This window comes from Eumetopias jubatus, unplaced genomic scaffold (assembly GCF_037043125.1).
Source record: "Eumetopias jubatus isolate StellerSeaLion01/CBP00866 unplaced genomic scaffold, mEumJub1_p1.0 scaffold_16, whole genome shotgun sequence".
In the NCBI taxonomy this organism is placed as follows: domain Eukaryota; kingdom Metazoa; phylum Chordata; class Mammalia; order Carnivora; family Otariidae; genus Eumetopias; species Eumetopias jubatus.
In genome coordinates, this window is record NW_028274822.1 from 70,988,013 (window position 1) to 71,005,990 (window position 17,978).

Sequence of the window (17,978 nt, forward strand, 5' to 3'; positions counted from 1 at the left end):
TCCTCTTGAGTAGGAAGAAAGGCCAGTAAACTCAAAGTCTGACTTTTTCCCCATCATGATTAAAAACATGACTTCAAGTGAGGATACCTGGTCTAGAATAAAGTATCACAAAACAGGCAAGTCAGAAAGAAGTAAAGGTTAAGTTCTTACCTAAAGCAATTGAAAATGACAGACAGTATCTTAATGTATTATCCCCTCTACCGCTAAGAGTGGCAAAGCTAGACAAGAAAACTATACACATCACGTAGTTGAAGTTGTCATGAAAGGGCCAATAAACTAAAAACTTAAAGGCATTCAAAAGGCAAACTGTTGACAGCTTTTACACAAAAACTTTTATGCTACAAATATCATACTAAGGGGTGCCTGGGTGGCTCAGTCGGTTAAGCGTCCTACTCTTGATTTCAGCTCAGGTCATGATCTCAGGGTTGTGAGATCAAGCCCTGCATATGGCTCTGTGCTGGGCATGGAGCCTGCTCAAGATTCTCTCTGTTCCCCTCTACCCCTCCCCATCCCTCTAAGAAAAAAGAAACAAAAAACAAAAAAATATCTTATTTTGGGGCACCTGGCTGGCTCTCCCTCTACCTCTGCCCCTCCCCCTCTAAAATGAATAAATAAATCTTTTTTAAAAGATCTCTGGCTATTTAGTGGGTACAGAGATTCTGTTTGGAATGATGACAAAGTTCTGGAAATACATAGTGACAGTTACAGAACACTGTGAATATACTTGATGCAACTGAGCTGCACACTTTAAAATGGTTAAAATGGGGGGCCTTTGGCTCAGGTCCTGATATCAGGGTCCTGGGATCGAGCCCCACACTGGGCTCCCTGCTCAGCAAGGAGTCTGCTTCTCCCTCTCCCACTGCCCCTCCTCCCCACTCATGCTCTAATAAATAAATTTAAAAAAAAAATAAAATGGTTAAAATGGTAAATTTTATGTATATCTTCCCAATAAAAAAGATTTTTTTTTTAAAGATTTTATTTATTTATTTGACAGAGAGAGACACAGTGAGAGAGGAAACACAAGCAGGAGGAGCGGGAGAGGGAGAAGCAGGCTTCCTGCCGAGCAGGAAGCCCGATGTGGGGCTCGATCCCAGGACCCTGGGATCATGACCTGAGCCGAAGGCAGACGCTTAACAACTGAGCCACCCAGGTGCCCCAATAAAAAAGATTTTTAAAAATTGTTAAAATCCCTGCTTATTAGAGAGACCATTAAGAAAATGAAATTCACAGAGTGGGGGAAAATATTTGCAAATACATATATCTGATAAAGGACTCATGTCCAAAATATATAAAGAACAAATCAATAAAAGGAAGAAAATTTTGTTTCATAATTTTTTTAAAATATGTTATTTATTGGGGCGCCTGGGTGGCTCAGTTGTTAAGCGGCTGCCTTCGGCTCAGGTCAGGATCCCAGGGTCCTGGGACCGAGCCCCACATCGGGCTCCCTGCTCTGTGGGAAGCCTGCTTCTCCCTCTCCCACTCCCTCTGCTTGTGTTCCCTCTCTCGCTGTCTCATTGTCAAATAAATAAAATCTTAAAAAAAAAAAATGTTATTTATTTGACAGAGAGATAGAGAAAGAGCACAAGTAGGCAGAGGGAGATCCCCAGGACCCGAGGATCATGACCCGAGGTGAAGGCAGCTGCCCAACTGACTGAGCCACCCAGGTGCCCAAGGAAGAAAATTTTTATGGACGAAAGATTTTAATGGAAACCTTACCAAGGATTTTTATTATTTTTTTTACAGATTTTATTTGACAGAGAGAGCACATGCACACACATAAGCAGGGGGAACAGCAGAGAGAGAGAGAGAGAGAGAGAGAGAGAGAGAGAAGCAGGCTCCCCGCTGAGCAGGAAGCCCAATGCAGGACTCGATCCCAGGACCCTGGAATCATGACCTGAGCCAAAGGCAGATGCTTAACTGACTGAGCCACCCAGATGCCCCAAAACCTTACCAAAGATATTATCGATGCCACTAAGTGCATTAAAAGATGTGGATCATCATCAGTTATTAGGGAAATCCAAGTGAAAACACAATGAGATACTCTTTCACACCCAATGGGATAACTAAATTAAAGAGACTTACAAGAACAAATGTGAGGATGTTGAGTAACTGAAACTCATACGTGGCTCATGAAAGTATAAACCTGGCATTACCACTCTGGAGGACAGTCTGGCAGTTGCTTATGAAGTTAAACATCCATGTATTCTATGACCCAGCAATTCCATTCCTTGATACTAACCCAAGAGAAGCGAAAACATGTGATCACAAGAAGGCGTGGAAACAAATGTTCAGAGCAACTTTATATTCATAATAGCCTGGAAAGAACTCAAAATTTCCAGTATCAAGTGATCAGATAAACAAGTTGTGGGTGCATTTCTTCAATGGAATACTACTCAGCAATAAAAATGAACAACATAGATGAATCTCAAAAGCATTAGACTGACTCAAAGCAACACTTACAAAAGAGTAAATACTATATGATTCCATCTAAATGAAAAAACAGATAAAACTAATCTATAGTGACAGAAACATACTTTAGGTTGGAAGCATAGTTTGGGTGGGAAGAGAAGGGGAAATAACCAGAAGGGGGCCATGAGAGAACGTTCTACTATAAAGTTATATATCAGGATTGAGGCAGTGGCTACACAGCTGTAAACATTTACTGAAATTCAAACTGCATACTTCTATGTGCATTTCACTATATAAATTCTATTTTAATTTTTAGAAAATCCTAACATCGTATCCTAAAGCAGGGGCTCTGACCCTCATCCAAAAGTAGCAGGTATAGTATCCAGAAAAAGTTGTACAACCAGATCATATGTACCACCCTACACAGGTCACCAACTGTTTCAAATCTCTCTTTCTGAGAGAATGCATATGAACTTGTGGTCTTCCATATAACCAAAGGATAAGCATTTACAGGTGATCAGTGTTCTAGGTAAAGTCTAAAGTTTTTCTAAGGTACAGAAATTTCCATGAAGTTAATCAACTTCTAAGGAGATCAACTTCATGACATGATCAAGGGAATGTGTTATATGACAGCTTTTGTCCATCACCCAGCACCTTCTGTCAGGGAAATGGTTGTTTAACCACCTGTTAACCTGATGGTGAGGAGGAAGAAGAGGGAAAAAAAAATGTTGGACCTTTGATTTTCCTACTTGGGAAAAAAAAAAAGAGGGGGGAGTTCTTGTTTCAGCTCCCATAAAACTTACCTGTTAAAAGTACAGTAATATTCTTACTAATAGTTGCAGCTGCTGATAGTCTACATCAATTGTTATTCTTTTGTATAAAATACACAAGTAATACCCCAATATACAGGAAGTCATCCCAGAATAATGTCTACCTGGAAAACCTGAAAAACTTTAAAACTTTCATTAAAAAATTTTATCTTCTGGCGCCTGGGTGGCTCAGTTGGTTAAGCGACTGCCTTCGGCTCAGGTCATGATCCTGGAGTCCTGGGATTGAGTCCCACGTCAGGCTCCCTGCTCAGCGGGGAGTCTGCTTCTCCCTCTGACCCTCTTCCCTCTTGTGCTCTCTATCTCTCATTCTCTCTCTCTCAAATAAATAAATAAAATCTTTTAAAAAAAAAATTTTATCTTCAAGCCAACTGTGCTCTTTCTCCATGGGGGACCAGTGTGTCATGGCTGCAAAGAGTAGCCTCCTCGGTGGTGTATGCAGCCTGCTGATTGCATGGGTTGCCCTAAGAGACCTTGGAGACAGCCCTTTCCAGTGGACATTGAGGTCTGACATGCTATCTCCAAGCCAGGCTGCAGAGAGGCATGCGGGGTGGCTTTGGAAAGCCCCAGGGCACAGTGGCCAGGGTGCACGATGGCCAAGTCATCGTGTCCATCTGTAACTGTTAGCTGCAGAACAAGGAGAATGTGACTGAGGCCCTAGGCAGGGCCAAGTTCAAGTTCCCTGACCGCCAGAAGATTCACGTCTCCAAGAAGTGGGGCTTTACTAAGTTTAATGCAGACGAATTTGAAGACATGGTGGCTGAGAAGCAGCTCATCCCAGATGGCTGTGGGGTCAAATACAACCCTAATCGTGACCCCTCAGACAAATGGAGGGCTCTGCACTCGAAAACCTTGGCACTGCCCCCTCCCTACTCATGCCCACCCAATAAATCCTACTTCCTGTCAAAAAAAAAATTATCTTCAGAAATTAATGCTTGATTTAGCTCACTGGGAAAACAAGCACAGGGCTTTTGCTAAAAGTAGTTTCAGCTAACCTTAATTAGCATGCCTGAAAAGGTTTATAAAGTTATCTCAAGAGTGAGGTAAGCACGTGACTTAAAGTCACAACTCAGGACCAATTTCCAAAAGTTTAAAATCTTTAAAAAAAAAAAAAAAAGAATTCCTTAACTAAAGACAAATACCATATGATTTCACTTATATGTGGAATTTAAGAAACGGAACAAATGAACAAAGAGAAAGAAAACCAAAAACAGACTCTTAACTATAGAGAACAAACTGTTACCAGAAGGGAGGGGGGTGGGGATGGGTGAAACAGGTTAAGAGGATTAAGAGCACACTTATCTTGATGAGCACTGAGTAATGGATAGAACTGTTGAATCACTATATTGTACACCTGAAACTAATTTAACACTGTATGTTAGCTATACTGGAATTTAAAGAAAATAATTCTTTGACTATTAAAAAAAGTTTATCTCTACAAGACCTCAATCTCTGAATAAAACAAAACAATCACGTCCAAAACAGTCCCTTTCCCATCTTTTAAGATCCATAGTTTTGTGTTTATTTTAACCTATAAGAACAATTTGTACTGTGACACTCCTTAACCAGATCTTAAGTTAGAAAATAAAACTAAAAATAAAATTTGCCAAGGCAAATAAATGACTATTAAATGGAAAACTTGGGTGTCACTAAATAATGTTCTACTACAGATTATTATTAAATAGTAACATTAAACCCATCAACATTTTCTGAGATGTTAACAAAGAAATCCATTCACTCTAAAGCTGAAATTTTTTTTTAATGTTTTATTTATTTATTCATGAGAGTCAGAGAGAGAGAGAGACCGAGGCAGAGGCAGAGGGAGAAGCAGGCTCCCCACTGAGCAGGGAGCCCGATGCGGGGCTCGATCCCAGGACCCTGGGATCATGATCTGAGCCAAAGGCAGACGCTTAACCATCTGAGCCACTCAGGCGCCCCAAGCTGAATATTTTTTAAATAACCTCAAGCTGGGCCCTGCTTTCTACTAACTTCTTAAAGCCTATTTCAGCACTAAGACAATCTAATCTAAAGGAGAGAAAGTCAGGAAATCAGGTTTTCCATTAAACTCCCAGGCTCACCAACCTCCCAACTGGCATCTAGTACAGGAAAAGCCTCCAGGGAAGGAAGGAAGTCTATTTGCCCTGCATTACTGGGCTGTAAGTTTGTGTTGTTATGGGCACCAGCACAATAAAACAATATAAGGGCAAGGAAGCAAAAAGCTGACCGGATAAGACAATTGGTCTATGTGTTCAGTATATTAATGACACTGTAACTATTTGGTTATGCTTGGGTAGCATAACCAAATAGAGTTAAATTATATATAATATATATGTGTGTGTATGTGTATATGTATATATAAAATTATGGGGTTAGGGTCAATACTTTAATAAAACTATAGCAGTTAAGGAATCTTTTATTCTTCTTAAATCTAATCCTTCCAAATTACAATTATAGACTATAGAACAGGAAGAATGCAAACCCATCTAAGGGATATCAGAACAGAGAGCTGATTTTGTCTCCAGCCTCTAAACGTTTCCCCGCAAAAGGGTATGGGAAGATAAAAGATTATTCAACCAGTCAGTAAACCTAATCAGAAAGGCACATTCTTTTGCAAAAGTCCGTATTTAAGACCACATCTGCTTTTATGTCTTTATTCTACTCCCCACAGCTTGTGGCAGAGTGGAGGAATATGATTTCCCCTTTTACTATGCACTGTCACTTCACTTTCTGCTCTTTTAAACGAAGGCTTCAAGGGAATACTGGTGTTTAAGAATTAAAAACATACACTAGCATTCAAAGAGTGTTAGCTTTTAGGCATTCATGCACAGCTTTAGAGTCAGGCTGACCTTGCCTCAAAACCTAATTCAGGCTTTTATTAGTTCTGTCATCTTGAGCAGGTCTCTTTTCATTAACATGTTCCTGACAGCAAAAATATCTCAGTGTTATTATAAGTGATCTAATACACAGAAGCAACTAGAAGTGTACCTAGCACTTAGTAATCGCATACATGTTAGCTATTCCTACTAATACCGTTATATATCAATAACTTAGTTACACCACACATTCTCTAGATACCTGTTTCCTGCGCTCTCAAAAGAAATATAATTATCTGTCTTGCCCTATCTCATGGGATTACTGGAAAATAAGCCAATATACATAAAAAAGCTACTAAAAGGGGTGCCTGAGTGGCTCAGACGTTAAGCGGCTGCCTTCGGCTCAGGTCGTGATCCCAGGGTCCTGGGATTGAGCCCCGCATTGGGCTCCCTGCTCAGCAGGAAGCCTGCTTCTCCCTCTCCCACTCCCCCTTGCTTGTGTTCCCTCTCTCGCTCTCTGTCAAAAAAATAAATAAAATCTTAAAAAAAAAAAAAAGCTACTAAAAAGTCTTCATTATGGATCTATCCATTACTCTGCTCACAAAAAAAACTACAGTTAAACACTGCATACAGAGCTCTGTGTGAATACTATAGAACATTATAGGCTTAGTAAAACTAGTCTAAAGGACTATTTAAGTATTATTCTGTTAAACAAAACCAAAGTCTAAATAAGTATCATCTTCCTACTTAAAAGCTAGTATTTACTGAACTATGTGCCTATCACTGAGCTATGTATTTTTCATACATTATCTCATTTAATCTTCATAGGGTTGTTGTTGAGATAGGTACTATTTATCCCCACTTCAGCGAGGACTGCAAATCTCCCAAGGATTAAGTAATCTGCCCAAGGATTAAGTAATTTGCCCAAGGTCAAAGAGCTAGTATATTTCTAGATTCTAAAATACCATGCTAGAATGGACGCCTCAGCATGATGTGACATGATCACTTGAATGCAGTTTTCCCCTAAAACAATGGTAAGATCTTTTCAAATTCTACAAATCAAGTCCTAAAACTCAGATACTAAGGAAAAGAGATACTATAAATTTTACACTAAAATGCAAATATAACCAGAGAAAACTTCTGAAGTTAGATGTACAAGAGAAAAATTGGGCTCCAGAATATCTAAACAGGGCACAAGCAAAACCATCCTTCTTTAGATACTCCAACATGGATAGCTGCTCATTTGGTGAGATGTGTACTAAGACCTTTAGTGTACTGAGTTTTTCACAAACAAATTTACTCACTTCCATAGACAGTAAGCACAATATAAATGCCTTTATCCATACATCGACTGCCCTAAAAACATATACTATTATCGGGAAAACAGGAAGGAAAATAAATGTGGCTTGGACAAGCATATCATCTCTGTGGGAGGCAGTGATAAGGGACAACTAAAAATGCTCTGTTAGGTATTATCTTGACACTTCATAGTGTTAGTGAGCAAAGAACACTGACAGACTAAGGCCTAATTATAATTAGTAACTCTCAGTTCAAAAATTATGTGAAGATACTGTAATATAGTAAATTTTGTGACAACAAACCTAATGAAATACAAGCCGAAGTTAACAAGACGCATTTTAATTTTCAAATTTCAAAACGTCTTGACCAAAAGTAAAATAAACTACATTTGCATTTAGTTAAGCTTAAAAATATACTGAAACTTCTGCTGATAGAGGAACCTGAGGCAGTACGTGAAATATCTTGCCAACTGTGAGGTGTATCCAAGAACTCAGATATAAGATTATCCTCAAAATTAAACTCTAAAAATCCATAAAGGATTACTACATGGTTATGTAAGAGAATGTCCCTACCTTATTCTTAGGAAATAAACTCTAAAGAAATCAAAGGAATTCTGGAGGGGCACAGTTCCTCCCACTTACTCTCAAAGGGTTCAGAAAAAAAAAAATGGGGAAAGAATTATAAAGCATATGACACAAAATGTAAACAACTGGTGAAGGGCAAGATTGGTAAATTCCTCATCTCTGTAACTTCTACTAAATTTGAAATTGTATCAAAGCAAAACATTTTTAAAATCTGACACAAATATGACAGATTAATATTATTCAATTAGTCTGTAGGTACATGAATATTCATTACACTACTTTATTATTCTAGATTCTCATGATTAAAAAAAAATCCAAATGAAAAAGGCTGTACTCTAGTCCCAAGTAAAGTATATTCCAGCCATGAGGAAGGCTGCATAAGACTACACTAGAATTTTGTTACTAATCAGCTGTATCAGACAATTAAGCCTTGCTCACTTCCATGCCTTTCAAGCAATCTCCGATTATAACTTTACTAATAGGTTAGGTATGCTAGCCTGGTGCTCTATTAAACCTACAACCGAAAAAAGAAACGTTTTAAAAAGAACTTTTACTATGAAACTAAAAACAAAAACAAAGACACTATAGTGATAGAAGTCAAAATAGTGATTATCTCTTCGGGGTATGTATTGACTGGGAAAGAGTAGGAGAGAGTCTTACGGGAGGAGAGCTGTAAATGTTCTATCTTAATCTGGGTGTGGTTATATGGGTCTATACATATGTAAAAAGTTACCAAGCTTAAGGTTACCACACTTTATTACAGGTACAATTATTTCTCAATTTTATAATAAATTAAAACAAACAAGTAGTGCTTTCAAAGAAGACATTCTCAGTTCAAATCTAAAACCCGCAATGCGATAGAATGACACAGATTACACTGGCACTCAGATTTATAGTATTTTTTTTTTTTTTAAGATTTTATTTGTCAGAGGGAGAGAGAGAGTGGCAGGCAGAGGGAGAGGGAGAAGCAGGTTCCCCGATGAGCAGGGAGCCCGATGTGGGATTCGATCCCAGGACCCTGGGATCATGACCTGAGCCAAAGGCAGACGCTTAACTGAGCCAGCCAGGTGTCCCACTGGCACTCAGATTTATAACCAGTCCCTATAATCTTGGTTAACATGAGTATACCAAGGTGGGTTGGTTGAGGTGGGTTTGTTTTTGTTTTTGTTTTTGTTTTAAAGAATAACCATTGCAAAACTTTAAATAGAAGGTGTTCAAAGATATTAAGACACATGCAAGGAAGAAGGAAGGTCAGGAGTTCCCAACAAGTACCATGAAATCTTGCTGAATCTGTAACATTATGATCTTACAAAGAGCTAGAAATAAGGTTAGACACACTCTCCTCTACTCTTTTATGTTTTAGTCTTAGCCTGCTTGAAAAGATAAGCCACCTTGGCAGCTCAGTTGGTTAAACGTCCAACTCTTGATTTCAGCTCAGGTCATGATCTCAGGGTGGTGAGATCCAGCCCCGCACCAGGCTCACACTGGGCATGGAGCCTGCATAAGATGGTCTCTCTCCCTCTCCCCTCGGTCCCTCCCTCTCCCTATCTCTAAAAAAAAAAAAAAAAGATAAAACGCATAGTTTTTTTTCCTCCCTTTGAGGAAACTATGGGAATAGAAAACTATTTTTTAAAATATAGCTTTGGCAAAAAACTAAACACTCTACCACTGTGGATGTTGTCCTTTATTCAAACAATGCCTGCACATTCAGGACAATATAAACCAAATCAATGTACATAATGGTAAACAGTACCATGAAACTAACATTTAAGAGGCAAGTATGGAAATAGATAGGGGTAAATCAGCTACTGCTATCTTCCTTCCACTGGGCTATATCTCATTTCAGAGATTCAAGTACTGTTATCCTTACTGTGTCAGTATTTCCACAGAACTGAAACCAAAGTTTTTTTCTAATTCAACAGTGAAGTTGCTAAGTCACCATTCAGAAATCACTCTCAACTCTAAAGAAAGTCAAGAATTTTTTTAGCCAAAAACATCTAAGAAATTAATCATTTTTTCAAGTTCGCTTTCTTAATAAACTGAATATAATCATAAACCCCGAAGTCTACATAAAAGGTCTGGAAATGACCATTTATATCAAATTTCTATAATAAGCAACGCTAATCTACAGTGACAGATCAGATTAGTGGTTCGCTGAGACTAATGAGAGAAGTAACTGCTGAAGGGCATTAGGAACCTTTTCTGTAGTGATGGAAATATTCTCTGTCTAGAATAGGGTGGTGATTTTATAAGCCTATACATCTATCAAAGTACACTAGATGAGTTCTGTTGCATATAAATATCTTAATAAAGCAGACTTAAAAAGTAAATACACACAATTGAGAATTTGAAAAATGATTGGTAAATCAAATGCTAAGGGAAAAAAACTCACTGAAATTGATTTAACTGAAAGAAAGGTACTTGTATAGAAGCCAATCAAGGTGACTCTCAGGGACGCCTGGGTGGCTCAGTCGGTTAAGCCGCTGCCTTCGGCTCAGGTCATGATCCCAGGGTCCTGTGACCAAATCCCACATCAGGCTCTCTGCTCAGTGGGGAGCCTGCTTCTCCCTCTGCCTGCTGCTCCCTCTGCTTGTGCTCTGTCAAATAAATAAATATTTTTTAAGATTTTATTTATTTATTTGACAGAGAGCGAGACAGCAAGAGAGGGAACACAAGCAGGGGGAGTGGGAAAGGGAGAAGCAGGCCTCCCGCAAGCAGGGAGCCCGATGCGGGGCTCGATCCCAGGACCTGGGATCATGACCTGAGCTGAAGGCAGACGCTTAACTGACTGAGCCACCCAGGCACCCTCAAATAAATAAAATCTTTTAAAAAAAGTGACTCCCAAAGGTACTTGACCCTCACCAGCTCTACTCTCCACATACCACTCCCACTCCTCAACCACTTGCTCAATGCTATAAGCATTTCAGTCAAGATACAGAGCCTTTAAGCATTATTGATACCTTTAAAAATAGTAAGTCTCAGGGGAGGGAACCAAGTCTGAGTAAATGGACAACAGAAAATAATAAATGCACACTTTGCTAAAGCTATCTTACAATAATCTAAACCTCATAAATAATCAGAAAAATACAAATAAAAACAGTGAGGATAACTATTTTCCTATCTTCCATCCATTAGACTGGCCAAAATTAAGATACCATTTACTTAATACTGGAATGAACATGGAAAATGACTACCTGCATACACTTTGGGTAGAAGTAAAATTGTTATAGCAACTTTTTTGTTTTTGTTTTACAGATTTTATTTTTAAATAATCCCTACACTCAATGATGGGACTCGAACTTACAACCCTGAGATCAGGAGTCAAATGCTCCACTCACTAAGCCAGCCAGGCGTCCCTATTATTGATACTTTGAAGAGCATTTTGGCAGTATTATTAAAACTATAGCTATGTAGGGATGCCTGACTGGCTGAGTACGTAGAGCACAAACTCTCAATCCCAAGATCAAGAGTCACAAAATCCATGTTGGGTGCAGAGCTTACGTTTGGAAAAACAAAACAAAGCAAAAAAACTATAGCTACGTATACCATATGACCCAGCAAATCTGTTTTGCCTTTTTTTTTTTTTTTTTTAAGTACTCTCTACCCCCAAAGTGAGGCTTAAACTCACAACCCTGAGTTCAAGAGTCACATGCTCTACCAATTCAGTCAGCCTGGGGCTCTGACCCAGCAAATCTATTTCTCAGATACTTCAGAGTAGTCACCCATTGAGAGAGATGTTTAAAAACAAAATAAAAAAATCTGTCACTGCAACAGCTAGTAAGAACAAAAGACTAAAGACAATCTAAATATCTACCAACAGAGGAATAACTACATGAACAAAAAATTATGTTCATATTATGGAACATTATATAGTATTTAAGCAAATGTCTCTAAGACATATTGCAGAGAAAAATTATAAAATGTAGAGAGAGATGTACAGTATAGTAAAAAGAAAAAAGGGAAAGAATGCCATATATTATTTGGGGGTGTGGATGGATACACACACACACACACACACACACACATGAGGGAAAAGCCTTTGCGCAGGGGTGGGGGGTGGGGTGGGGGATGTACTGAATGAATTATAGTGATTATTTCTAGAGAGAATAAAAGACCAGGACTAAAAATCACGGTTAAAGGAATTTTAGCCTTATCTTTAATGTTTTAGTATTTTACAAGGAGAAAGTATTCACCTAACTCACATACTGAAATTTTATTTTGGAAAGCACTGATGCAAACAAGAAACGGATGTATTAAGTTTTCTTCCCTTAAACAGTTCAAACTGAGAAATATTACTATTATTTCACACAAGTTGCTGTGTCTCTATAATGCACCATATTGCACACTACTTTGGAAAGCCCATCAATACTCAAATTTTCTAATAAACTACCACCACTAAGGAAAAATAACATTACTCTCTAATACACCTCAAAATCTATAAGAGATAATAAAAAAAAAAAAAAAAACCAAGAATGTAAAACAAAAAACTTCAGGGGTGCCTGGGTGGCTCAGCTGGTTAAGCATCCAACTCTTGATTTTGGCTCAGGTCATGATCTCAGGTTCTCAAGATCAGTCCCTCATGGGGCTCCGCACTGGGTGTGGAGCCTAAGATTTTCTCTCTCCCTCTCTCTGCCCCTTCCCCCCTCTAAAATAAATCTTTTAAAAAAATTTTTTAATTTAAAAATAAAACAAGAGGGCGCCTGGGTGGCTCAGTTGGTTAAGTGACTGCCTTCGGCTCAGGTCATGATCCTGGAGTCCCCGGATCGAGTCGCACATCGCGCTCCCTGCTCGACGGGGAGTCTGCTTCTCCCTCTGACCCTCTTCCCTCTCGTGCTATTTCTCATTCTCTCTGTCTCAAATAAAATCTTTTAAAAAAATTAAAAAATTTAAAAAAATAAATAAAACAAGAAACTTCAAAACTACAGAACATTGTTAAAAAATTAAAGACAACCTAAACAAATGGAAAGACACCCCACATTCATGGCTCAAAAGATTTAATTTGTTAAGATGGCAATACTATGAACTTTTATGAGAAAACTTAGGAGTAAAACTTCATGACTTTGAATTATGTAATGGTTTCTTAGATTAAAAAAAACCAAAACTGTAAGTAACCAAAGATAAAATAGATAAATGGGATTTTATCAATATTAAGTATATCTGTGCTTCAAAGGACACCATCAAGAAAGGGGAAAGACAGCTTTTCCTGTAAGCAGCCTGAGGTGATCTCGGAAATGGTTTGCTATTCATTTGACCCAAAAAAACCCAAAAAATTACGCCAACCAAGAGGTTCAAATCTTTGTGTTCACTTTAAGAACACTCATGAAACTGCCCAGGCCATCAAGGGTATGCATTTCCAAAAAGCCACCAAGTATCTGAAGGATGTCACTTTACAGAAACGTGTGCCATTCTGTCACTATAATGGTGGAATTGGTAGGTGTGCCCAGGCCAAACAGTGGGGTTGGACACAGGGTTGGTGGTCCAAAAGAGTGACTTTTTACTGCATAGGTTTAAAATTGCAGAGAGTAATGCTGAACCTAAGAGTTTAGATTCTCTAGTCATTGAACACAACCAAGTGAAAAAAGCCCCAAGATACGACCCAGAATTTAAGAGTTGGGACTAACCCCTATACAAGCTCTCCCTGTCACAATGAGATGATCCTTACTGAAAAAGAGCAGACTGTTCCTAAGCCAGAAGAGGGGGCTGCACAAAAAAAAGATATCTCAGAAGAAACTGAAGAAAACTTATGGCCCAGGAAAGTAAATTCAGCACAAAATAAAAGCAAAGTAAAGAAAGGAAGAAAAGAGGCAATCCATGAAATGGGAGAAAATCTTTGCAAATTATAGAAGAGACTTGTATATACAATTTTTAAAGAACACTACAAATCAACAAGAATTTTTAAAAATAGGCAAAGAATCTGAACAGACATTTCTCCAAAGAAGTTATACAAATGGTCAATAAGCACATAAAAAGATGCTCAACATCATTAGTCATTATGGAAATGTAAATTAAAACCACAATGATATATACTTCAAATCCACTAAGGATGCCTAGAAATCAAAGTAAATAACAAGTGTTATATTAAAATGCAGAGAGGGGCACCTGGGTGGCTCAGTTGGTTAAGTGTCTGCCTTCAGCTCAGGTCTTGATCCCAGGGTCCTGGGATCGAACCCTGAGTGGGGCTCCCTGTTCAGCGGGGAGTCTGCTTCTCCCTCTCTCTGCCTGTTGTCTCTCTTACTCTCTCTCAAATGAATAAATAAAATCTTAAAAAAAAAATGATGGCTCCTATTTTAAACAGAAAATAATAAAGTTTAGGGACACCTGGCTGGCTCAGTCAGTGGAGCATGCGTCTCAATCTCGGGGTTGTGGGTTTGAGCCCCATGCTGGGTGTAGAGATTACTTAAAAAAATTTTTTTAAGATTTTATTTATTTGATAGAGACAGACAGTGACAAAGATAGTGAGAGACAGCACAAGCAGGGAGAGAGGCAAAGGGAGAGGGAGAAGCAGGCTCCCCGTAGAGCGAGAAATCCGACGTGGGGCTTGATCCCAGGACCCTGAGATTATGACCTAAACCGAAGTCAGACGTTTAACAACTGAGCCACCCAGGAGCCCAAGATTACTTAAAATTTAAAAAAAAAAAAGAAGAAGAAAGTGTTGGCTACCACGTGGAAAAACTGGAATTCTTGTGCACTGCTGGTGGGAATGTAAAATGGTGCAGCCACTGTGGAAAACGGGATGGTTCTCAAAAAATTAAAACATAAAATTACCATATGATCCAGCATGTATATCCATTTCTGGATATACATACCCACAAGAACTGAAAAGTAGGGACCTAAACTGGTATTTATATATCCATGTTCATAGCACTGTTTACAGCAGCCAAAAGGTGGACACAACACAAGTGTCCAACAGTGGATGAAGGGATAAACAAAACATGACATATATGTACAGTGGAATATTATTCAGCCTTAAAAAGGAAGGAAATCCTCACACATGCCACAACATGGATGAACCAACATTATGCTGAATGAAATAAGCCAGTCACAAAAGAACAAATATTGTATGATTACATTTTACATGAGGTACTTAGAGTAGTCAAATTCAGAGAAAAAGAAAGCAGAATGATGGTTGCTAGGGGCTTGGGAGAGGGATGAATGGGGAGTTAGTGTTTAATAGGTAGAGTTTCAGTTAGGGAAGATGAAAAGGTTCTGAAGATGGATGGTGGGGATGGATGCACAACAATGTGAATGTACTTGATGCCACCCACAAACTGTACACTTAAAAATGGTTAAAGTGGGGGGCTCAGTTGGTTAAGCATCAGAGTCTTGATTTCAGCTTAGGTCATGATCTCAGGGTTGTGGGATCGAGCCCCACATCAGGCTCCACACTCAGCACAGAGTCTGCTGAAGATTCTCTCCCCCCATCCCTTGCTTGTACATACATGTACCCTCTCTAAATATTTTTTTTAATGGTTAAAATGGTAAATTTCATGTTATATTTTACAATTCTCTCTCTCTCTCTATATATATATATATACACATACATACATCTATAAAGTAAAAGTAGTAAAGTGAAATAAGAATTTTGAAAAAAAAAACAAAAACAAAAATCCTAAGCTCCCCCAAAAGAAATTCCCCAAACAGGATGTTCATTAACAGGATGTACAAGAGGACAAAAAAACAAAACAAAACAAAAACCACCATCCTGGAGTTTTTGTTACAACTCTGACATTAAATTTGTAAACTATTTTTTCCATTGACATACAGTTGACACACAATGTTTCAGGTGTACAACATAGTGGTTCAACAACTCTATACCTTATGCCATGCTCACCACAAGTGTAGCTACCATCTGTCAACATACAGCACTATTACAATACCTTTGACTATATTCCCTATGATGTAACTTTCACCCTCAAACCCCCTACCCCAGCCCCACCCGCCCTGTGACTTATTCATTCCATAACTGGAAGGCTGTATACCTCACACACCCCTTCACCCATTTTTGCATATCCCCCCATCCTCCTCCCCTCTGGCAACCGTCAGTTTGTTTTCTGTATTCACAGGTCTGTTTCTGTGTATGTTTTAAATCTTTAAAATAAACAAAATTTAGTAAAACCTGAAGAAGTCAGTCTCTCATATAGCTTCAAAGAAGAATAACAAAAGGCAAAAAAAATTAGAAGCAGCAAAACTCACAAATTCTAGCTTTTGAATTTGGTCACCATCAATCTTTAAACCAAATGCAATTTATATCTATGCTTTATATCAAAGTCTGAACAATAGAGTTCTAGGGATTTTTTTAAGTAGGCTGCACGCCCAAAGTGGGGCTTGAACTCACAACCCTGAGAGCAAGAGTTGCATATTCAACAGACTGAGCCAGCCAGACGCCCCACTAGAGATCTGCATATAAGGTTGAAAACAAAAAGCTTTATTCATAATAGATGTACAATACTGCTCTTGACATGATTTCCTTCACATCTAAAATTCTTTTCCTACCATTCAAAAAGTTTAAACATCAACCATTTCCTTTTTGTTATAAAGACACAAAATACAGGTATCCAAATGAATATAACATTCAAATATTCTAAATACCAGGAGGTACCAAAACAATAAACAAATTTAACAAAGTACTCCTTACTGAAGTCCCATATCCAGACTTCAACTTAAGTGTCTCTAAAGTCTTAATCTTGCATGAATTTCTTGATGGGCTTAGTTTTACAAAGTAGACTCCAACAAAATGTTATTTTAGCCAATTATAGATGGTTAAATTAGCAGAAATGAGTCACTAAATTAGCACAATATGGAGTGATCTAATAATTTTTTTTAGCTAATAAGGAATAACTGAGTTCCCGAGTCATCTGAACAAATTACCTTAATCTTAAAAATAATAAAAGCACAGGAAAAATAAAATACACATACAGTCATCATCTGAAATCCTAATAAAGTTAGATACGTGAAATACACTCAAACATAGTTATACTGGGTTGAATTTAATCTAGAAAAATACTTCCTACAGATTAAAACCAGGACTATAAACATGCCCAAAGGTGAACATAAATTAATAGACCAGAAATACTTATTAAATTTCAAGAGGCAAATGTCCGATGGGGCATATATCACTATTTTACATTTTATTAACTTCTTTATGAGAAAACTTCCCTTTCTCCCTTCAAAACTAGCATTTGCTTTCAATGTATATAAAATTGGACAGTTTAAACCATTTTGCCAAATGTATCAGTGAGAAATCCATGCCAAGACAGAATGCCATTTTTTTTTTTTTTTTTTTAATGACCCAGCAATTGCACTACTGGGTATCTACCCCAAAGATACAAATGTAGGGGCACCTGGGTGGCTCAGTCGTTAAGCATCTGCCTTCGGCTCAGGTCAGGATCCCAGGGTCCGGGGATCGAGCCCCGCATAGTGCTCCCTACTCAGCGGGAAGCCTACTTCTCCCTCTCCCACTCCCCTTGCTTGTGTTCCCTCCCTTGCTGTCTGTCAAATAAATAAAAATCTTTAAAAAAAAAAAAAAAGATACAAATGTAGTGATCCGAAGGGGCACCCGCACCCCAATGTTTATAGCAGCAATGTCCACAATGGCTAAACTATGGAAAGAGCATAGATGTCCATCAACAGATGAATGGGTATGTGGTGTATATATACAATGGAATATTATGCAGCCATCAAAAAATGAAATCTTGCCATTTGCAATAACGTGGATGGAACTAGAGGGTATTATGCTAAATGAAATAAGTCAATCAGAGAAAGACAATTATCCTATGATCTCACTGATATGCAGAATTTAAGAAACAAGGCAGAGGATCATAGAGGAAGAGAGGAAAAAATGAAACAAGATGAAACCAGAGAGGGAGACAAACCATGAGACTCTTAATCTTAGGAAACAAACTGAGGGTTTGCTGGAGGGGAGAGGGGTGGGGGTATTGGGTGGCTGGATGATGGACACTGGGGAGGGTATGTGTTGTTGTGAGCACTGTGAATTGTGTAAGACTGATGAATCACAGACCTGTACCGCTGAAATAATACATTAATAC

At 38.4% G+C, this 17,978-nt stretch overlaps 1 protein-coding gene and 2 pseudogenes across 8 annotated transcripts in view; 2 read left to right on the plus strand and 1 right to left on the minus strand.

Annotated features, from left to right (window-relative positions):
* The window catches only part of MTMR3 (myotubularin related protein 3), a 136,151-nt gene that overhangs the window by 80,251 nt on the left and 37,922 nt on the right, over positions 1-17,978 (minus strand). The gene's annotated exons all lie outside the window — the stretch shown is intronic.
* LOC114225252 (small nucleolar RNA SNORA70) lies at positions 3,597-3,722 on the plus strand (annotated as a pseudogene).
* LOC148162318 (large ribosomal subunit protein uL16-like) lies at positions 3,673-4,175 on the plus strand (annotated as a pseudogene).